Genomic DNA, 23,290 nt, shown 5'->3' with positions numbered 1-23,290 from the left:
TGTGGCCATGAAAAAATAAAGAATGTGCCTAGCTACCAAAGATGGGAACTTCCTTCATTTTTATATGATTTGCAATGACTAGCAATTAAAATATTTCTGCACATGGTAGGTGTTCAAGAAAATATTGGTTGTTAAGTGCATGTTGAAAGTCAAGGCTATTCCCCAAAGCAATGTCCCCTTTTCTTTACGCTACACAGCACATGAAAGGAGACTGACAAGAAGAAATGTTTCCTTAGTGATTCTCAAGAAAGGCAAAGTTGTCAACATTTTCTCTTATCAAGGATGTTCTCTTAGCAAAAAATAGTGAGCAGCTTCCACAATGCCGAACCAAATGTGAAGATAATGGTCAGCAGGGCCCTGGGAGCCACCCGCATTCCCACTCTGAACACTCTCTTGACAGGAACACATCTGCCAGGGGAACAGAGCAAATCTCATTTTGCTGGGAGACAATACACAGCTGCAGAGCTCAGCACTCCACTTAATCCCACAGATAAATTCACAAGTTGTCCTAAACATACCACTCTCCTGGGGATACAGACTCCACAGTGTCTGTTGTCTCCTGTATCACAAATAATTCATCTCTCTCCTTTCTCCCTCCTTGCCTCCTTCTCTCTCTCTCCTTCCTTCTCATTCTCTCTCTTATACACACATATACACACACACATACACACTCACACAGAATATATACACAACCTTCTATCTTTAAAAGGCTACTTTTGAGTCTCCTTTAAAGTCTCCACACAGGACACAGGAGGTCACCACACAGCCCGTTTCTTCACACAAGTGTACTACTATTTTCTCCTCAAAGAGGAATTGCTCCTGTCACTGCTCCTTCCCAGAATTCTTCCTAAGCCTTTTTATTTTTTTTTTTTAAGTGCATGAGCTATGCTTTTAATTGGGCATTTCATTAGAGAAGAATGAGGCATAAAGGAAAACAAAATGAGCTGTAGTCATTTGTTTTGAGGACATCATGCTAGTCATCAGCATCTGAACCCTGCTGAAGCACAGTTTCAATTTCCCCTCTCAACTGTGGGTGAAGCGATGTTGACAACACGTATTTCTCTCTGTCAAAACATTTCACTTACTCGGCAATCTGTAGACAGTTTGAGAGTCATATCACCAATGAGCAGTGCCATAGTGCTCTTCCCATTATTTTAAAATCATAATGGCACATGCTTCAAGAGAGAGGCACAGCACAGGCCAAGATCCAAATTGAAAAGAAAAATGCTAACAGAGTGGGCAAGCAGTGAGGGCACTGTAAATACTGGGCCTCCTTACTGAGCCGCAGAGAAAAACTGGCTGTTGGTGTCCCATTTCATCTGGAGAGCTTGGCCCCATTGTCCGTGGAGTTCAGTCTCTTGGGGAGGGGGTCACGGAGGGAATTCTGGGAGCTCTGTGCTCAGTTGCAGTGACGGGCTTTGACTCACATTTGAGAAAGGGGATTTCATACCACTAGACCTAATTAAACGATGTTTTGGGGCTGGGAGAGGGGGAAGGAAAACTGAAGTGATCACTGACTGAAGAATTGTATTCAAGTTCCAGTGAAAGACTGTCCTGCTGTGTGTCCCTGATACACAAAAGGCAATAACAAGGCACTGAAACGAGACATATTCTGACAAAACTGCTTATGGCTCCCACAGAAAGATGTCGACTGTGGTGTAATCTCCTCAAAATGGCTCATTTTCAGTGAGGAGTATTCAAAAGAGATAATGTTCAAAGAAATGGAAATATGCTGCCCAGATAACAGCCTTGGGCTGCAAGACAGATACAGCAAGGCCTCAAGGCCACAGCTTTGGCAGAAAACAAATAATGAAACAATCCTGGAGCATTTACTGTCCAGGCTGGAGAGTACTGATCAGTCGCAAGGTTCAGATTCATGAATATGATTATTAAAGCTCATGGGAGAAATACACTGTACAAGTGGCAAATATAACCAATAACATGCCCTATGAGCAGTGGGCAGGCTCACCAATGGGCAGCCACGTTTGTTCCTCTGCTCTCAGGAGAGAAGGCACTTTACCAATTATTGCCAATTGGCTGTGTTAGTGAAATTGCACAGACTCCTACTATCCACCTCCTTTCTATCTTTCAATTCAATATATCTTACTGGGTTTTGCTAAACTTATTTTTGAAAGTGAAAGTGAAAATTACTCAGTCAGTCCTGACTCTTTGCAACCCCTGGACTATACAGTCCATGGAATTCTCCAGACCAGAATACTGGAGTGAGTAGCCTATCCCTTCTCTAGCGGGTCTTCCCAACCCAGGAATTGAACCAGGGTCTCCTGCATTGCAGGCAGATTCTTTTACCAGCTAAGCTACCAGGGATAAAAATAAACTTATTTTTATATATCCATAAAAACAGATCAACCAGGTTGTGTATTGATCTGACGGTAGTAAGTACTTTTGCTATAATCACTAATATTATTCATCTGGCTGGGTTTCACAGGAAGTATGCAGTTTATCCTTCTATAAAATTCCTTGGTTTGTCAAGTTTGTACCAGCTGTTATCACTTTAATAGAGATCACTGCATAATTTCTTATTCTTTCTAAAATTATCCTGATGCTCAAAACTGTCTGGAACTCGGAAGTGTGCTTCCTGCTTCTATCTCTAATCTGGATGGGTTAATTAACTTCCTCATCCTGATGTTAAGCTGTGCTTCAAGCCAGGCATCAAGCTTTACCACAGCATTTGCTTTCCACCATGTTCCTACAGACACAAATAGGTATGGCTAAGGGGATAACTTAATTTTGTTCTTCTGTATTCTCTCATGAACAGGAGCAACTGGGAGGAAACTTCTTGGTGGGGCAGAAGGTGGCAGCCACTCAAAGTCCACTCATATGGTTGAAGGGAGAACAGTGAAAAGGGATACACGTATATAAAAAGTAATCAATAAATATTTCATAAGAGAATCTCTTTCCTTACCTTTCTCAAAAAGCACATACCTGCCTCTACAACCCTAAAAAGTATTTTTATTCTTATTACGCAAGTAATTCTGGTGGAAACTCACCTTTAATATTGTCCAAGTTTCCCAGTCAAAACCACTTGGTCATGAGACAGTGCCAAGGTCAAAGTGTTCACCGTCACAGCCTTCCGCTCCTTTGCTCCTCAGAGCTGAAGACCCAAGTTTTAGGAGACTAAGTCAGACTGGCATTGAAAAGATCTAAATTCTCTAGAGGGAATCCTGTTTATATCACAGTGGAGTGCCCTAGATGCCCAAGAGAGGCAGACAATATGACTGTCACAGAGAAGTGAGTAATGAAGGATGCCCACCTGTGCAGCATCATTGGACTGGATCTCCCAGAGTGGGGACACTTTTTTACTTCCTGGACCTTGTCTAGCACAAAACAAACTGTCTCTGGAACATGTGTTCTATTATTCTCTGGTTTACCCTGACTCCATTTAAAATATTTAAATAAAATGGTAGAAGAGGGACTTCCCTGATGGTCTAGTAGTTAAGACTCCACACTTCTGACCCAGGTTCAATCTCTGGTCAGAGAACTAAGATCCCACATGCTGCCTGGTGCTGGGGGAAAAAAAGTGGGAGAAAAGGTTCAAGTGACAACAAGAGATGGAGAGAGGGGTGGGTTAAGAAAACAGCAGACAGGTTTGGAGCATTGAAATGCAAATGGTTCATTTTAAAAAGTTCATATATTTATAGCAAATTATGACCTCAGCCTACACCAATGAACTTATGAAAATCAAATTTTTGTCATAGAGACATAAAATTGCTGATGAATAAATAGGCTTATACTAAGCTATACTGGGCTCCCACTTTTAAGGTCACTGAGTACTTCAAACTTGCCTCTGACTGGCTGGCTCTCCTCCTTTCAGTCTATCTGGATAATGTCTGATAACACCTGCATTTCTCTTCCTTACAGAACACTTTGCACTCAGCCCCAATGAGTGGCCACTGCTAGCATTTCCTCACCATACTGATTTGCCAAGTTGATACCATTTGGCTGTTTACCTCAATCATAGAGAGGACGCCTGTAGTTTGAGCAGAATCTCTGATAACTAGGTTGGTCATAGTGTTTCATAGTGTCTTTTAATTTCATGGCTACAGTAACCATCTGCAGTGTTTGTGGAGCCCAAGAAAATAGTCTCTCACTGTTTCATTGTTTCCCCATCTATTTGACATGAAGTGATGGGACTGGATGCCATGATCTTAGCTTTCTGAATGTTGAGTTTTTAAGCCAGAATCAAGAGGCTCTTTAGTTTCTCTTCACTTTCTGCCATAAGGGTGGTATCATCTGCATATCTGAGGTTATTGATATTTTTCCCAGCAATTTTGATTCCAGCTTGTGCTTCAGCCAGCCCGGCATTTTGCATGATGTACTCCGCATACAAGTTAAATAAGCAGGGTGACATATACAGCCTTGATGTACTCCTTTCCCAACTTGGAATCAGTGCATTGTCCCATGCCTGGTTCTAACTGTCGCTTCTTGACCTGCATACAGATTTCTCATAAGGCAGGTAAGGTGGTCTGGTATTTCTATCAGTTTAAGAATTTCCCACAGTTTGTTGTGAGCCACACAGTCAAAGGCTTTGGCATAGTTAATAAAGCAGAAGTAGATGTTTTTCTGGAACTCTCTTGCTTTTTAGATGATCCAACGGATGTGGGCAATTTGATCTCTGGTTCCTCTGCCTTTTCTAAATCCAGCTTGAACATCTGGAAGTTCATGGTTCACATACTGCTGAAGCCTGGCTTGGAGAATTTTGAGCACTCCTTTGCTAGCATGTGAGATGAATGCAAACTGTGCGGTAGTTTGAGCATTCTTTGGCATTGCCTTTCTTTGGGATTGGAATGAAAACTGATCTTTTCCAGTCCTGTGGCCACTGCTGAGTTTTCCAAATTTGCTAGCATATTGAGTGCAGCACTTTAACAACATCATCTTTTAGGATTTGAAATAGCTCAACTGGAATTCCATCACCTCCACTAGTTTCGTTCGTAGTGATGCTTTCTAAGGCCCACTTGACTTCATATCCAGGATGTCTGGCTCTAGGTGAGTGGTCACACCATCGTGATTATCTGGGTCATAAGATCTTTTTTGTATAGTTATGTGGATGTGTATATACAAATGTATGTTTATGGACCAAGGGATCAACAGATGACCAGTGGCAAACACTTCCCAAATTAGGGTAACTTGCTTGCTTTTTCTCCTTGCCCTCATAGTCATCTAAACCTAGATGAAGCCCTCTGCAAATCAAAGGCATATTTCTCTGGGTGGTGACAGACAGACCCAATAAAATCCTCCTTCCAAGATGTCTGAATGTGGGAAACCAAGACCCACAGAGAAGGAGAAGCAGCAATGAGACCATGGAAACCACCAGTAAAGAGAAGCTCCAGAGTAGGGAATATTAGAAGTGAAAGACAGCAGTCAACAGCCTCAGAAGCAGAGTCACAGTGAAGGCAGCAGAGAGCAGGGACACAAAGGCAAGACCCTTGAGCAAAGAGTGTACTCCTCTGCTTCTGTTGTGCCTGAACACTGCTCCATTCCTCTTTGAGACCTCCTGAGGGATAACTGAGGTGGTTTCTCCTTCTCCCTACTCCTTACATCCTAACAAACTCAGGGACATCCCACTTAATTGTAGGAACAACATGACCACTGCCCAAAGAATTGGGGAACTCTTTGGGGATTACTTCAAAGCCTGAAAAAGTTTCCCTTGAATGTCCATGAAGTGAAGTAAAATATTTTATCTCTGATGAATGAAAAGTGTGAGTTTTGAAAACTTGGAAAAAGTTATTCAGAGTCAAATTCATGGAAGAATGTAGGGGATCTAACTGAAGGCTCTTTATAAATAATATTAATATACAAATATATAGATATCTGATTCTAAAGGCATGATTCTCTAAAGGACCAGATAGTAAATATTTTAGGCTTTGAAGGTCGTATGGAATCTGTCAAAACTACTCAACTCTGCCATTGTAGCATAAAAGTAGCCATTGACAGCACATAAATGAATAAACATCACTGTGTTGCAATAAAAATGTTATTTATGAACGCTGAAATTTGAATTTCGTACAGGTTTCATGTGTCACATTATTCTTGTTTTGATTTTTTCAACCACGTGAAAATGTAAAAACCATTCTTATCTCTGGGGCCATGCCAAACAGGCAGCAGGCTGGATTTAACCGGCAGGCCATACTTTGCTGACCACTGTTCTACAGAAATGAAACTGACAATGATTGCACCTGTGTGTGTGTGCATGTACACATGTGCAAATGTGTTAAGATGCCGCCAAAGACTATTTCAAAGTAGTTCTTAAATGTTTAGCAAGAGTGATCTCATTGAAAAAAGACAATACATTCCCAAGGTGATATCAATGAAGTGCAAGATTATTATAGTATACAACCTCCTTGGGGGCAGAGACTACATCTTATGCATTTTAGTTTCCCTCACTTGCCTTATGAATAGTCCACATTCAATTTATTTTCAGTCAATTGAATGAGTTTTAATGAGTTTGTTAAAAGCCATCTCATTACATGACAGCCATCTCTTGAATACTAACTAATGATTCAAAGATTCTTGAACAATTTAGATCAATATTCCTTTAACAGAGTATTAAAATATCCATCATTAGCATTTGATTTATTCACTAGCAATTTCAATCTGAAAAACTGTAACCGATTTTTTTAAAACATCCTCTTAAAATTACTGGGAAACCAAAATCATTCTTTTCCATTCCTTACCATGCTATGAAAATTCTATTTGGCAATAGAAATACACTATTCAGACTTAAGGCATCCAGTCAACTATATAACCCAGACTTAAGATGGAGTCAAAAGTTAGACTGGTTTTCAACTCAACAATATTCTTTCTTTAGATTTTTAGGGTAATCCTCATTAAAATCAGAACTACAGATAACCTCAGAAATCATATGCAGCATCTCAGTGTCTCAGACTGATAAGTCCAACACATGAAACACAAAAGGGAAGGAGAGTTTTGCGGTTTTTTTTTTTTTTTTAATTTTTCAGGAATTTCACTTTTATCCTCAACTCAGGCAAGGCACACCTTAGAACATTTTCTACAAAACATTCTGGAAGATAAGCTGAGCATATCAACATGTGGAGTCCTCTCACTGCCTCTGCCTCTGTCACTCTCCTTCCTTTGTCCTCCCCACCACCCACAAAGCCACATGTGCACACACACTTGAACGAATATCTTCTTCCCAGAATGACAACCCTATTATGAAAGTTTCTCAGAACATTTCCTCAAATCCAATTTTCCTTACTAAAGCCCAATTTAAAGAGACCAGCCCCTAGGAATGGCCAGGATTATCATGATGCCTTAAAACAGAAACAAGAGTAAGCTTCTTCCACAGATGCCCCCTCACTGAGCCACATACAGCACAGGGACGGGGTGTGGGGACGGTTTTACATGAGGAGGACCAGCCTTAGCTAGACAGTCAGTGACAAGTTTCACACCAACTAAAGACTAGAAATAGTGCCATGGTCAGCATCCCACAGAGCTGCCAGACTGCCACCCCGCCACCCCAGACCACCATGACACACCAGGAACCCCAAAAAACATACCAGCATGGGACATTAAAGTGTGGTCCAGGATAAATGATCAGCCAGCTTCACCACATCAGGGAGGACCAGGAGCCAGTTTATAGTGACTGAATCTTACTGGGCAGAGGCTGGGTGGCAGCCACAAGTCATAGCACAGGTCTCCTAACAGTCGTCTGCCCCCATATCTGCCTCCTACAGACTCGTCTCCACACAGCGGCCTGAGTAATTTCTTCAAAACAGTCACTCTCCTTGTCAAAATCCCCTAATGCTTTCCATTATCCACAGGATTACAAGACAAATTTGTCAGCAGAGTGACCTAGACTCCTCTCCATGCCTTTGCACAATCACTCTTAGACCTGTATCAGTGGGCTCCCTGGCCTCCTGCTTCTGGTTCAATTGGCCAGTGGGAGGCACCTATGGGAACTCTGAAACATGGAGGACAGTGAAGACATGGCTTTCCCCCAGCGTTTTCTTGGCTGGGTCACTGTGATCTGGTTGCATCCCTCCAGAGTCAGGAGCTGCCCTCTCCCCTTGCTAACCTCCTTTACCAGCCCCAGCATACTGCACTAACCTTGTTGCTTTTTCGATGCCTGGCCCACATCAAAACTCTCTCCACATAACTCAATTTAATTAAGCTTTTCATTTCCTGCCAGAACTCTGGCTGATCCACATGGCCTACAATGCCCTAAATGACCTCACCGTTGACTCCCACTCCAGCTTCATGTTATTAAACTCATCATTACTCACTTGCTCCCAACCACTCAGGGCTTCTCTCTGGTCCTTAAATACTCCAAGCCTATCCCTATCTCTGGACCTTTGTCTTTGCCTCAACTGTCCCCCCTTCTCACTACCACCACATGGCTGGGAGCCTTCCCATCTTCCAAGACTGGTTCAAACATTCCCCACTCAGGCCTTCCCTTACCACCAACCCTGTCAATCTCTAGAACATCATGCACAAAGCACTGTCTAAAATGCCCTTGTTTACTTGTCCTGCTCTCCTGGAGAGCAAGAGCCTTGCCTATCTTGTTTATCCCTTTAAACTCTGATCCCAGAATCACCCTGATTCATTAACTTGATGATGCAAAATCATTTGCTGTTGAATTGATAAATAACATCTAATATGTTCAATCTAACATCTAATAGATTCCATGAGAGAAGTGGAATATAACCACAGAGAGGCCAAGTAGAAGAACATCATTAAACCTATCCTGGAAACTTTAGTCTTTCAAGAGTAGCAGATTATTATTTTAATTGCTGATGACTTTTTTTTCAGTCAGTGAACGCCAGTCATTGGGAAAACAGCAGCAAGCAGGATAGAGCTCATAAAAACTTAGGAAAAGAGAGAACTGAATCAAGAATCAGAATATAACAACTCCCCTTGGCAAGTACAGAGTGTGATGCAGAACACATAAAAGGGCACCTCATCTCACCCAGAGAGGGTCATGGAGAATCAACATGCAGAGACTCAGACTGAACTGAGCCAGCTTGAGTGGGTACTCTTGGTGGGCATAGTGGTGGAGGAAACCAAAGCTCGGAAGACAAATTCCCTACCATATGCAGTAAGACAGGCTTTAAACATTGCCACCCAGGCACATACCACCCAGTCCTCACCTGGGTCTTCCACACCTGAGAGCTGCATATTTATTAGGACAGAATCTCCTTTCTGTATCACCTCTTTCTCATTCATGTATTACCTCCAACTCTTCTCTCTTTTAGAACAGGAGTCAGGTTTTATCTCTCTTGCCACAAGCCAGAAAATCCAGCACAAGAAAAGAGGCAAAAAATAGTCTTCCTTATCCACCTCCACCCAAAATCATGTTTGAAAACAATAAAAGGTACATTAAATAGAGCCAATTATATACACAGCCTTGATATTTTATCTAGGAGTAATCGGTTGAATCTGATTATATAATTCTTTTAAGAATTAATAGAACTACTATAATACTGTCTTGAAATATTCAATACATAGAAACAAGAAGTTCAGGATGTTTTTTTTTTAACTCTAAAAGAAAGTATTTTAGCTCTCTTTCTTTGCCTTTGCATGCAGTTTTGATCATTTATTGCCAGTTATAGGCAGGATAGCAAAGGTGCTGAAATCCTGATGTGTTTTCAGATGCCAAGGCCAGATCCCACTGGTCAGACCACCTCAGCCATCAAGATTTGTTTGTGACATAACAAAGCCTGACTCAGAGTAGGGTTAAAATCACCCACAGATCCACACTGACTGGCCATCAACAGAAACGAAGACAGAAAGCTGCAGGATTGTAGCTCATATGGGCCTCCCTCCACCATTTTTAAGTGAAGCAGCTAAAGGCTTGTCAGGTTAAATGACTTGCCAGGGTCACACAACCTTGAGTGGTAGAAGAGCAACTGGAGTTACTAGGTTAACCCAGGGACTCTTTTGAAAGAATAGCTCAGTTATTTGGTCACTGGAAAGCTCTGCTGAGCTGAGAAAACAATCTCTCACCACTCACTGCTTTCCTCTAAAATCTACAGCCACATGCCTGAGGTAAATTGGCTTAACAGAGCTTCTTCAGGCATGGTTGTCACCTTGTCTGAATAGCATGAGGTGATTCTCAGAAAAAGAAAACAAATGAGTTTCTGGCTCAGTGCTAAGGAAAGCTGAAACCCATTCAACCCTCTGCTTTTTAGCCTTACTAGTGTATCCTTTTAACCATGATTGCTTCAACAAGCATTGCTGAACTGCATTAAGTCAGGATCAATCCAGCGCAGTTCTGAGCCTACAAATGCATGTTTCAGTGGATTTCAGACATGACTCATTAAATCAATCTTTCTTCCTCAAAAAAGTACAGCTAGAAAACAGAGGAGTCAGTCTTTTTCTGAGACACACAGACCAGCTGAGCCAAAAACTGATCCTCCTTTTCTAAAGACCACCTTCTCAATTCCACCCTGTACTGTGCCTTCTATATTTCAGCAAGAGCCCTTGTAACAACAGTGGAAAAAGGAAATTCATCTTCCACCCAGGCTGTGGCTTTGAAAATGACCCCTGCCCCACCCCCAATTCTTCCTGCAGTCCTTACTGTATCTGAAGAACACTTTGGGCAATGACTGGAAGACAGATTTGAGAGAAAGGAGAGGAAAATGGAGTTAGAGTGGAAAGAGGAACAGAAGTAATGTTTACAAAATTTAGCCTTGAAAATGCTAATGGAATCAGAGGCAAAGCACTCCAAGGCCTTGAGCCTGCATTCCACTAAACTAGGAAGAAAGCGGCCAGATGTGGGTGAGGGAGTCAGGTCAGGATACCCCTGCATTATGGGCTGGTCTACTCTAACAAGGGGAGGGGTGCACCCTTGTTAAGCTGGAGCACCCTTACAGTGGGTGGAAGTCTCACTTTTCCTAAGATCAGCTAAGCGTATTTTAAAAGATTACCTAAGGACTTCCCTGGTGGTGCAGTGAATAAGAATCCTCCTGCCAATGTGGGAGACATGGGTTCAATCCCTGGTCTGGGAAGACCCTACGTGCCACAGAGCAACTAAGCCTGCAAGAGAAGCCATCACAGTGAAAAGCCGGCGTACTACAACAAAGAATAGACCCCACTCGCCACAACTAGGGAAAGCCCACGTGCAGCAACAAAGACCCAGCACAGACAGAGATAATGTAGGTCTCTATCTAAAGCAGCCCAGCTACTGTGCATTGGAATACCGAAAACTGGACAGGAACAGCTGTAGCTGTTTAATGAAACAAGCCACACACCATAGGGTACAAGCAGAAAACAACTGAATCTTTCATTTACTACCTATTCAAAGCTCATCCACAGACTCATTCTTCCCTGCCTATTGGATGATATCTCTGGCAGATCCCTTCCTTTTTCTTTCAGTTTGTTGTAGGCATAAGAACAGTTTTATTTGGGAAATAATTGCCAGTTGAATATGAAAATCAAAACCCCAAGCTCTTCTTTAATTTAGAGTCCCTTTCCTTCTCTAGCACATTACTGTTTTAATGCCTAGAAATCAGGGGTGGGGCAGAGCAGGCCAGCTGGCTGCCTCTCTTTTCCCCAGCTTTGTTCTTCTAGTCCGCCTCTCAGTCATAGTCAAGGTGTTTGATCCTCCAGGACTGGGCCCAAGGGAGGAAGAAAGTAGGGGAAAGAACAATCTTAGCATGGCTGGGTTGTTTTTCTTTTGTGATCTGACATTGGGCAAATATTGACCCAGCTCTTTATAAGTTGAGGCCCCTGGAGGGTAATATGGAGACCCCCTTCTGGTGACCTCTCACCAAGTTTCCCTGGACATGGATGACACTCCCTCATCAGGCCAGTTCCAACCCTCTCAGCTCCCGGACCCCTAGCAGGTTCCCTGAATAGACTCCACTATGCTGTCACATCCACGTGGGCTTCCTAAACTGAGCCCAGGTCAGCTCCCCTCTACCACCATCATTAGAGAGCCACATACCCCACGGGAAAATACAGGCTATTTTTTTGGTTCTGATATTGAAGAAGGGAGAAATGGCTTCCGTGTAGTTTTGTGTGTATGTCATGACAGCCAGGCACACAGCTCCAGCCACCTCCTCAGAAAAAAGTCAGACATCAAAAATGTGTCCCTTATGCCCCTACAAATTCCACAGGAGAGTTAAAAATCCTGTAAATGGACTTCTTGAAGCCCCTCTCTCCTGCTTGAGGTAAGGACAGCATGGGTCATGGGAGAGCGAGTCACAGCTCTCTGACAAGCTTTCTCCTGAAGCGTTCTGTCCTTTTTTGCCCACCCCCCTTAGGTAGCCTCCAGATAAAACTACAGAACTGATTTGGGTCCACTTCTTATGCCAGTCCTGCACAGGAAACCTGACACTCACTCTGAAATATGGGTTCTATAGTTTTGTTCTCATGTTTTAAGACCTCAGCAAAAGTGAGAGAAGAAAAAGTCCCATTCTGACAACTGATTACACAGTCATGGTACTGCCCTGATGTCAAATGGATCTCTTCTCAAGCCAAGGTGGAGCAGAAAGGAGAAACCTTATATAACCAATCCCTTCTACTTACCTATGAGAGTTTTGCTTTTGAAAGGGTTCCAGGACCTATTATTTTAGACTGTTTCATTACAGATGTCACAGGAAGCTTCGGGTACCCAGTGGAATCTAATGGAATTTTCTCACTGCTTTCCCAACTTTAATTGCTAAGGACCAGAGCCGTAAACAAAGGCACAAAGCAACCCATGTTCTCAGTGCAGAGAACTGCCAATAGATACAGCCTGTCCAGTGTCACATTCTCTCACCTTTCTCTCTCTCTTTCTCTCTCTCTCTCTGTCTCTGTCTGTCTGTCTGTCTGTCTGTCTGTCTCTCTCTCTCTCTTTCTCACTCTCTCACACACACACACACAGGAGCTGCCAAAACAACTTACCACAAACTTGGTACCTTCAAACACACGCATGTATTCTCTAACAGTTAGGAGGTTGGAAGCCCAGTATCATTTTCACTGGGCCAAAGTCAAAATGCAGGCAAAGCTGCACTCCTTCCAGAGGCAGGGGAGACTCTGCTTCCTCATCTTGTCTACCTTTGGGAGCTGCAGTCATTGAATTATGGTAGCTTCTTCTATCTTAAAGACTAGAAAAATTATCTTACTTCAGTCATCACACCACCTCTATTTCCAGTCAAAGCTCCCTGTGTTCCCCCTTAAATGAACATTTGTGATTACATTTAGGTCCCATGTGGATAATCCAGGTAGTCTCCACATCTCAGGATCCTTCATCACATCTTCAGAACCTGTTTCACCATCTAAGAGCTATAAGGATTCAAGTTCAAGCTCCTGAGACTAGGACCTGGTTATCTGTGGGGACATTATTCAGCCTTCCAAAGGAATAATAATGTTCATGGAAAGAGAGCCTCCCCTTCCTGGCACTTGCCCCAAAGCCAAGTAAGAGAGCCCTTCATAAAATCAGGCATCATAGAAGATCCTGGCAACTGTCTCACCCCACAACCAAGCCAAAGCTACTGCTCTTCCACTTGTTCAATTACAAAGGTTACAAAACTAAACACTCACTGTGCCAGCTCCCTCTGTAGCTAGAGACAGTCATGTGCCAGAGTGCCAGGCAGGAAAACCCAAGTGAAAATCTCATGAAAGCATCCTTCCCTTTCCTTGCCGGTCTTGAAGGTAGACTATGATAGCTAAGACTACAGAAGCCACCTAGGAGGGAAAGCACAGGAGATTAGCAGAAGTGTTGGCCCTGACATGTCTGAGTCACTAAACTAATTCCAACCACTAAGTACACCGGACAGGAAGTGACAGTGAGAGCACAGACTCTGGGGTTAGGCTGATAGGGACAGACCCCAATCCCATTTCTCAACAGTCAAGTGACCTTTTACAAATCACTCTGTACTTCATCACTTTCTTCTGTCATTGTGAAGATTATATATGAGATAATGCAAATGCCAGTACACCACAAGCACTTGACAATTGTTAGCTGTGGTATTATTTTAACCTCACCCTATTCAAACGTTGTACCAATTCCTTATTCAGAAGGGAATTTACAATTAATATCATCTTCTATCAAACCACATGGTCCGTAAACTTGAGTCCTATGGGCCTTACCATGGACAAAGGGAGCCAACAAGTACATGAAATCACAGAAGTCCTGCTGCCAGCAGCTGACCTGGAGGGACAGTAAGGTTTTCTGCCTGCAGCAGAGCAATGATACCATTCCACTGCCCGCCCAACCATATGCTTAGAACAGCACCGAGACCTCCATGTGCCACTCAGAATACAGTCGGGGCCCATGAAAACCCTCTCTTGTTTTTCCCCAACCACAAACATATGCTCACAGGAATGGGCTGAGAAAGTTCCTAGGAGGCAAGTCCAGTGCTTAATTTTCTTCTATTGCTCAGCATCTTGTTCAGCTCGGGACCTGAGTGCTCTTACTATATATTATCCAATAATTAGGGCCAGAAAAACACAAACGAGATGACTAGGTATTGAGGGTTATTAGAAGAAAGGTGTCATTCAGATGCTCTTCCTACTACTCACGGATTACCGAAGCAGGACCACAAGGATTCAAGGACTTAATTGCAAAGATAGAATGGGCACCAAAGGAAGGTAAGTGAAAAATCTAATTTTGGCCATTACCATGACATCTCATTACTGGCCCCTTTTGGTAAGATTTACCTGCAACTCTCTAGGAATATTTTCTCCCCTGAAATCCTGAACTGAGGCACAGTGGGGAAGTCAGTAAGCATTACAAAGAGTCCATGGGTTGGAGATAAAATATAAACCCTGGGCATTGACCTGCAATGGGAGGGGGCCATCAAAGTTGGACAGTTGAAGGGGTCAGGGGTCAAGAATGGAAGAATGAGCAGAGGCTACAGTGGGGAAGGGCATGACAAGGGGACTACCTAGAAAAGACGGCCTGACTGGTAAGAAAGAAACCATTTTGATGTCAGGGGAAATAATCTTGGACAGATAGGGAGGGCCAGCTGAAAATAAGCAGTAAATTATAATTTTTTTTTTCACAGAAGTAAGACAGTCTGACATTCTGGGCACTTTTCATGTGGTCCTTGGGACTGCTGACATTTTGCTATGAGACCAAAAAGATGGCCAGAACTGGTGTGATTTCCTGAGTGCCGTGGGAAAGTTCCCATGACTCCAGACCAATACATTGGATTTCCAGGAACAGCAGAGCATGACTACTTAGCCATGGATCCAGAGAAATCTGAAACTATCTCACAACCATCCTCAGGAATGACATGATCCAAACACTCTTGGTTTTAAATATTGTAAAACCTTCCTTTTCCTATGAAGAGTTAATTCGGCGTACACTCACTTCATCTGACTCCTGGTGCTTGGAAGGCAAGAGTGCTTCAGGTGGGGAAATAAAGATGCTACTAATAGGAAGTGCCTGTGGAGGAGTGGCCTGGATGGGGCCTCATTTGATTTATCTTCAATAATAGCTTCTAGAAGAGACACTATGGTGAGAATGAATTACATCGTAAGTAATGTTTTGCTTCAAAGGACGCTTTGCCTCATTTTCCTGCTGCTTATACATGCTGCAAATGAGAAAGTACCCAGCTGACAACTTTCCTCCTGATTTATAGGGAAGGTCATTTAATCCCAAGTAAGCATTTTGCTCACCCATCTTCACCACTCCTTCCCCCACTCTCTTCATGTTTTTTCAGTGTACCTTGAGATTCTCATCTGTACCTATGGCAGGAGCAACAGAAAGGTTCTAATAAATATTGCTCAAAGTGATTTGTTGGCATGAACATGCAAAATTTTGAGGGGAATAATTCAGGTCATATATTTACAACTCCTAATTACTTTGAATATAAATATGATGACACTATATATTTGTCATGCATATAGCTAGACTATTCATGGAATTAAATAGTAAATATATTTGTATCAATGATATTTTCATGTAGTATTTACGGCTTTGCCAAAAAAGAGCCTGGATTCTGCAAAATACAACCATATTAGGGGAATATAACCCATTTTCCCTTGCTTGTTAACTTCAGAATTTTAAACTACTTTCATTTAATTTTGGTTCAAGTTTAAAACCTGCATAAAATTATTAAATATAATTACTGTATTTTTTAAAGTATATCCCTTTAAATGTAAATAATGACCTACTTTTCCTTCCAAGTTTTTAATGACATCATTTGCAATTACCAGAGACCCCCAAGGATAGAAAATAACAGAGTCTCAAGACAATTATCTTCCTTAGAGGCAGAAAAAAACAAAAACAAAAACAAAAACATCACCACCACCAGAGATATCAGAAAATAAATGAACAGAAACAAAGATATTTACATCTCCTCAATAAAGGTGTATCATCAGAAAGCCAGAGCATAAATAAAAGCAGAGGAAAAACCCTTGCACTTGCCCTCAAAAAATTTTGCTGAAGTGTCCAGAACTACATCACTCTGTAACAGTTTCTATATTAAAATAGTATATCACATCTGCCAAAAGACCAAGGTGAAAGCGGAAGGTCACTGGAGATCTTCGCTGTTGTGTAATCGTTTGCCTGGTAGCAGAATTATGAAGAAGTGGGTCCTGCAATTGAGACCTGGCAGAAGAAGTCTGGCAATGTAGACCAGCATGGGTACCTGTCAGGTCGCAAGGAGGGACACCAGACCAGCTTAGGAAACTGGAAAAGCGCAGGTTAAACCAAGTTTGCCATCGAACCTCAGTAAAGCCCCCGACTGTCTGCAGCTCAACCCAGTGCTATTATTATTCCTCTTCAAGTTCTAAAGGCTTATTTTCAATTCAAATGGCTATTCTCAAAATTAAATTTAGCTCATTTTGAAAGCCGAATTTCATGACACACTGCATTCCAAGACAATACTTCACTCTGTACAAATGTGCTCCTTCTCCTGTGTTCCCTTGATCCAATTCCATCAAAACAGTTCAGTTGTGCAATTCTATTAAGACCATTATTTGTCTTACATTTGACATATCCACTTGGCTTGTATATTAGCTAACCTGGGGGGAAGAAACCTTCCCCAAAGGTATTCCTGCCTGCTATAATAAATTGTTTCACATTTCTCTTTGATATCTGCTCTGATATTGTGTTCATTTGGACCTCAGAATATCTTGTGATTTCTGGAGTCATTTTACCCTTCATAATAATGCAGTTGCTTTGTATCAGAACAAATCTCTATAGATTTCTAAAAATAAGTTCACTTTTGCATTCACTGAGTTATGCTAATTCCCTAGCACCTGAGAATTTTGGTTGTTCTCCAAGAAATGGTCACCTATCATGTTTAACTTGCTTTTCAGATATTTTCCATGTTAAAAATATATGAGTCTACTTTCCCAGGCATGGCAGAATCATCACTTTGCTTCAGGTACCTAATTGCCATAGTGAGCATCTTCAGACTGCAGAGTAGACCACATGTTCTGGCATCCCTTTTTCCCGAGTGTGACCCTGAAAGTGGGGTGATACTTTGTTGAAATACACCCTTGCCACATTCCTCATATTGAATGACAGTGGTCTTCAAAGTAAGTTATGGCTACTCCTGAGGGTACCACAAAGACATTCTAAGGAGTATGAGGTTGATGAGTAGATCCTCAACTTCTCTGTGTACATTTCTAAGACTGTTCTCAAGACAGACAGTTCTGGAGGTCACACTGGTCCTCACCCCTTTCACAATATACCTTTTGTTACTTAACAAAAGAGAAATATCCTTGGCAAATCTTACCTTGGCACAACAAAGGAACAGGATGAATGTTCTTTTAAGCCAGCCATTTTAACAATCTTCCCAATCCACTTTCATCATGGGATGCATTCCCAACAAAATCCTACTTTTGTGCATAATAACTGATCATAATTTATAGTTAACGCATGTGGTTTGTTCTACAGTTGCTGCTGTTTAATCACCAAGTCGTGTCCGACTCTTTGTGACTCCATGGACTGCAGCACACCAAGCCTCCCTGTCCCTTACCATCTCCCTGAGTTTGCCCAAGTTCATGTCCATGGACCTATTATTTTAGACCGTACTGTTACAGGTAGGCTATAAATATCACCACACACACACACCACCCAGTGGGGTCAGGTTTCCCAGCTCCTATGACTGTGAGGAGAGCAGATACCTAAATAAAAGCCAGTCAGCTGAAATTAAACAGTGAAAAGAAACAGGTAAATTAAGCAAATTGGTTTTTCACTGAATTGCCTTTTAGCAAATTAACCTAATAATAATCTAAAAGAAATATATTCACACTTTAGAGCCACAGGTCTATCAGTCAGTTCAGTCTCTCAGTCGTGTCCGACTCTTTGTGACCCCATGGACTGCAGCACACCAGGCTTCTCTGTCCATCACCAACTCCTGGAGCTTGCTCATACTCATGTCTATAGAGTCAGTGATGCCATCCAACCATCTCATTCTCTGTCTTCCCTTTTTCCTCTTTACTTCAATCTTTCCCAACATCAGGGTGTTTTCTAATGAGTCAGTTTTTCACATCAGGTAGCCAAAGTATTCTAGCTTCAGCATCAGTCCTTTCAATAAACATTCAGGACTAATCTCTAGGATTGGCTGGTTTGATCTCTTTACAGTCCAAGGGACTCTCAAGAGTCTTCTCCAAAACCATGGTTCAAAAGCATCAATTCTTTGGTGCTCAACTTTCTTTGTGGTCCAGCTCTCACATCCATAGATGACTACTGGAAAAACCATAGCTTTGACTAGATGGATCTTTGTTGGCAAAGTAATTCTCTGCTTTTTAATATGCTGTCTAGGTTGGTCATAGCTTTTCTTGCAAGGAGCAAGTGTCTTTTAATTTCATGGCTGGAGTCACCATCTGCAGTGATTTTGGAGCCCAAGAAAATAAAGTCTGTCACTGTTTCCATTGTTTCCTCATCTACTTGCCATGAAGTGATGGGACCAGATGCCATGATCTTAGTTTTTTGAATGTTGAGTTGTAAGTTAACTTTTCCACTTTCTTCTTTCACTTTCATCAAAAGGCTCTTTAGTACCTCTTCCCTTTCTGCCATAAGAGTGATGTTATCTGCATATCTGAGGTTATTTATATTTCTCCTGGCAATCTTGATTCCAGCTTGTGTTTCATCCAGCCCAGCATCTCACATGATGTACTGTGCATATAAGTTAAATAAGCAGGGTGACAATATACAGCCTTGATGTACTCCTTTCCCAATTTGAAACCAGTGCATTGTTCCATGTCCAGTTCTAACTGTTGCTTCCTGACCTGCATACATATTTCTCAAGAGGCAGGTCAGGTGTTCTGGTATTCCTATCTCTTTCAGAGTGTTCCACAGTTTGTTGTGATCCACACAGTCAAAGGTTTGGACATACTCAATAAAGCAGAAGTATGTTTTTCTGGAATTCTCTTCCTTTTTCTATGATCCAATGGATGTTGGTAATTTGATCTCTGGTTCCTCTGCCTTTTCTAAATCCAGCTTGAACATCTGGAAGTTCTCAGTTCATGTACTGCTGAAGCCTAGCTTGGAGAATTTTGAGCATTACTTTGCTAGCGTGTGAGATGAGTGCAATTTTGCAGTAGTTTGAACATTCTTTAGCATTGCCTTTCTTTGGGATTGGAATGAAAACTGATCTTTTCCAATCCTGTGGCCACTGCTGAGTTTTCCAAAATTGCTGGCCACAAGAGCATAGGAAATTTTTAAAGTTAAATTCATATAGTTATTTCTGTCCTAGAGAAATATGATGAGGTTGAAGAGTTTCAAACATAATAACATATTACATTAGATTACATTTCAGTATAGGAAGTGAAATAAAAATCTGATCACTAGGACAAGAAGAAATGATGTAAGATTTTCTGCTGTTAAAAAAAGAGCTTCTTCATGCATTTTTGAACAAGATGATAGTGAAAATCAAATTATTATGGAATTTATATTTGTTGGATACATTTAAAAGAGCCATCTGAAAGTTTTGTTTTTAAGATGTCAACATTTACCAAATAGTGAAAATTATATCCTTTGGAATATTTGAATATAGAATGAAAAATTTTAAGTGATAACTTAAAAATGTGAAAGGTAGTAAATATGTGATCTGCAGAGTATTGTCACGTAATATCTAGTATCTGAGAGACAGAGACAGAGAGATGGAGACAGAGAGAAAAAGAGCTTACAAGCTTCCATTCCTACAAGGTAAGTGAAAGGCCATCTCTGACATTCACCAAGAGGCTGAAATATTGTGGCCTGTTAGTCTAGAAAGATTAAATAATCTTACATTGATATTTTTGTGTCAAATAATCCAACATCAATATAAATAAATCTTGAAGAAAGCTATCTAGTCAAATTCCACTTATTCATTCAAGTCGGTAGATGCAAAGTAACACAATTCACTGTTGGCTTAGACCCCTGTGGTTCTGACAACAGCCATGAGGGTTCTGTATTAGAAGAACAGTGAACAGGCCAGAGTAGAGTGAAAACCAACTGAGACACCAAAATTACAAAGGAGAAATGTGACTAGGAACTTCACATCAGGTTATAAAAAGATGTCAAGAGACAATATTTGCTACTGAGCAGGGATAAATCTGACAGCCTGGCTTCCTTTATTTCTGGATACCTCAGCTTAGCTGTCTGACCCCCATGGTGGAAGCCTGAGCATGTTAATTCATGTAAACTGGGCCAGTCCTAGGGGTTTATTCCTCCCTCCCCCACACTCAGACTCATTCAGGTCAACATGCCATCGTTATCCCTTCTCACTCCTCTCTCTCTTTCTTTTCTCCCTGGGGATGATCTGTGGTCCGTTGTGCTGGCATCAGGAAGAATAAGACATCTTGCCCATAAGAATTCTCTGCCTGCACTGGCCTCCACTGAGATGTAATTCACCTCATCTGGGACTGCATATTCTATGTATCCAGTGTGAAGTCTGCAATCCTGTGTGGTCTCAGATGGCCAGGCCCTGCTCTCTGAGTCCTTCTCGGTCTAAGGCAGAACTAGGAAAACTTCTATCATCTAACACCAGGGAACATCGAGCATGGCCTGGATTCATCAGGACTTCCACTTCAAGTAGGGATTGTTGTAACCATTCTTTTAACTTCTGTAAATCAATGCTGTAACACCTATAAGATGGCTACTAACTATTCCCAAATAAACCAAGGCTCCCCCAAAAACATGTGGAAACTTTGAAAAGTGTGAAAGTGTTCATCACTCAGTCGCGTCTGACTCTCTGCAACCCCATGGATTTTAGCCCACCAGGCTTCTCTGTCCATGGAATTTTCCAGGTAAGAATACTGGAGTGGGTTGCCATTCACCTCTTCAGGGGATGTTCCCAACCCAGGAATCAAACCTGGGTCTCCTGCATTGCAGGCAGATTCTTTACCATCTGAGCCAGCCCCAAATAATGTATTTTAACAATCACAGTGAACATGAATTTCATGAGGGCCACTTTCAAATATAGGTGGCCAATCTTGAGACTGCCTCCCCTGTCCTCCCCATTCCTTCCCATGGAAACCACAGTTCTGCTCCCTCTCTCTACCTCAAGAAGGACCTCAGTGCCTCTCCTGAGTGTCCCTGTGTGATGTGGTATGTTCTCTCCAGGGAACAACAAAATTGTAAAATTCTCCTTTCTTTTTTATGATCTGCAACTGGCCTCACCCTACCTCACCCAAGGAAATATGGTTAAAACAGAGATGGGGTCAGGTTTCCCAGGTCCCAAGACTGTGAGGAGAGTAGATACCTAAAGAAAATGGAGGTTCCATAAGGAAAGATATGGTGTGGGACAAAGGAGGTTAGGTGTGGAATTGGCAAACAGTGTCCAGTTCAAGTAGCAGGGAACTAAGGCAGAGACAGGTTTAACATTCCTTAAATGCTATTAGGAAGACAAAAGAAAAGCCTGTCGACTAAAATTAAATAGTGAAAAGAAACAGGTAAATTAAGCAAATTGGCTGTTCACTGAATTGTCTTCTAGCAAATTAACCTAGAATGGACATAATTGGTAATAAAGAAGGAATGGAATTTAATGAAGGTTTAGTAATTGTCCCTGGGGGATGACCTAACAATTGCAAACATTGGATGTCATTGTAAACAAGCCTTTTAAAGATCACTTTTAAAGGAATATAGTGAGTGGTTAGAGTGTGGCAATCATAAATACATACTCATGGGACAAATGAAAATAAAAACTGTTCTAATGTTACACAAATGGATTCCAGTGGCTTGGGATAAATTTTCAGTGACAGCATCATGCATGATTCAAAAAGTACTATATCTCAAACAACTTAGATAAAAGTGAAGGTGACAAGCCTCACAGAACTGCATTAGAGAATTCAAAGAGTAGCTTTAGTGATGATGAAGACACGATGTCAAAGATGAATGTGAAGAGCATGGAAAAAAATGAAAGTAGAAAAAAACATGTCTCTAAATTCACATTATTTTATATAATATGATTTTAAATATGTAGTACATGGAAATTAAATATAATAACTAGATTATTGACTGTTTCATATATATCTCTTAAAGTTTACTGATTCATGTTTGAAAAATAAATTTGGATCTTCTCACTGAGAAAATAGAGAATTGGAATCACTTGACAGGTGGATTTTACAGCAAGAGGTACATAGGAAAGGGCCACAGTCTTAAAAGCCTATATAACAGAGCATATGATGTGACCCTGAAAGCCAGGAAGACTGCTCTGGAGAAACACTGTTTAAGCTGTTGTCAAGATAAAGGCGAGGGAAGGGGAGGAATGGTGTTCCACATCAAGTCACACACAGGTACAGAATCTCCAGGGCTGAAAAAATGCTGAAAAATGCTAAAACGCTGAAAAAAACACTGTGATTGATCAGAGGGAATAAAGGGAAGTGTAGAGCAAGATGTGGCTGGAGAGTCAAAAGGGACCTGATGCACAGCCAAGCAGGGATGCTAATCACTTTGTTTCCATCTAAGAGTGAAATGAAGCCAAATAAAGAGGCAGCTACTGCAGTAATCCAAACAAGAGATGTTGGCATCTCCACAGGCAATAGCCAGATCCCAGGTCACAGAGACCCCTGCAGACCATGGCAAGATTTCACGGATTTTGGTTTGGTTTGGTTTGGTTTTTTGTTTTGTTTTGCTAAAGCACAATGGAAAAATTTGTAAATACAAGAGCAAAATGATCTTTTAAGATATTTCTACAATAACAATCTAGTTGCTGAAATGAATAGAGAAATAGCAAGAATTTTAAAAGGGAGGACAATTGGGTGGTAATTATCCTGATCCTGTATTACAGATGAGAGCTTGGTCATGGTGGTAGCAGTGGAAATGAAAACAAGTGAACACATTGACAAAAATGAGGGAGTTTCAAAGATGTCTGCTAGGCTTCCGCATTACCAGGATGCTGGTATATTTCACTGTGATGGAAAACACTGAGAAAGAACCAGCTTT

The 23,290-nt window shown here is 41.5% G+C and overlaps 2 protein-coding genes across 2 annotated transcripts in view; both read right to left on the bottom strand.

The window, feature by feature from the left end:
- LOC145509796 (uncharacterized) overlaps window positions 1–13,636 on the bottom strand; it is an 889,905-nt gene extending 876,269 nt beyond the window's left edge. Inside the window, exon 1 of the mRNA XM_081499106.1 lies at window positions 13,504–13,636. The gene's annotated coding sequence lies outside the window, so the exon portion shown is untranslated. The remainder of the gene's footprint in view (window positions 1–13,503) is intronic.
- The window catches only part of LOC145509797 (uncharacterized), a 291,814-nt gene that overhangs the window by 49,708 nt on the left and 218,816 nt on the right, over window positions 1–23,290 (bottom strand). The gene's annotated exons all lie outside the window — the stretch shown is intronic.

Source organism: Giraffa tippelskirchi, chromosome 6 (genome assembly GCF_054371585.1).
Source record: "Giraffa tippelskirchi isolate mGirTip1 chromosome 6, T2T-mGirTip1v1.2.pri, whole genome shotgun sequence".
NCBI classification, from domain to species: domain Eukaryota; kingdom Metazoa; phylum Chordata; class Mammalia; order Artiodactyla; family Giraffidae; genus Giraffa; species Giraffa tippelskirchi.
The sequence above is the reverse complement of the archived record's forward strand: the minus strand, read 5'-3'. Positions and strand labels throughout refer to the sequence as shown.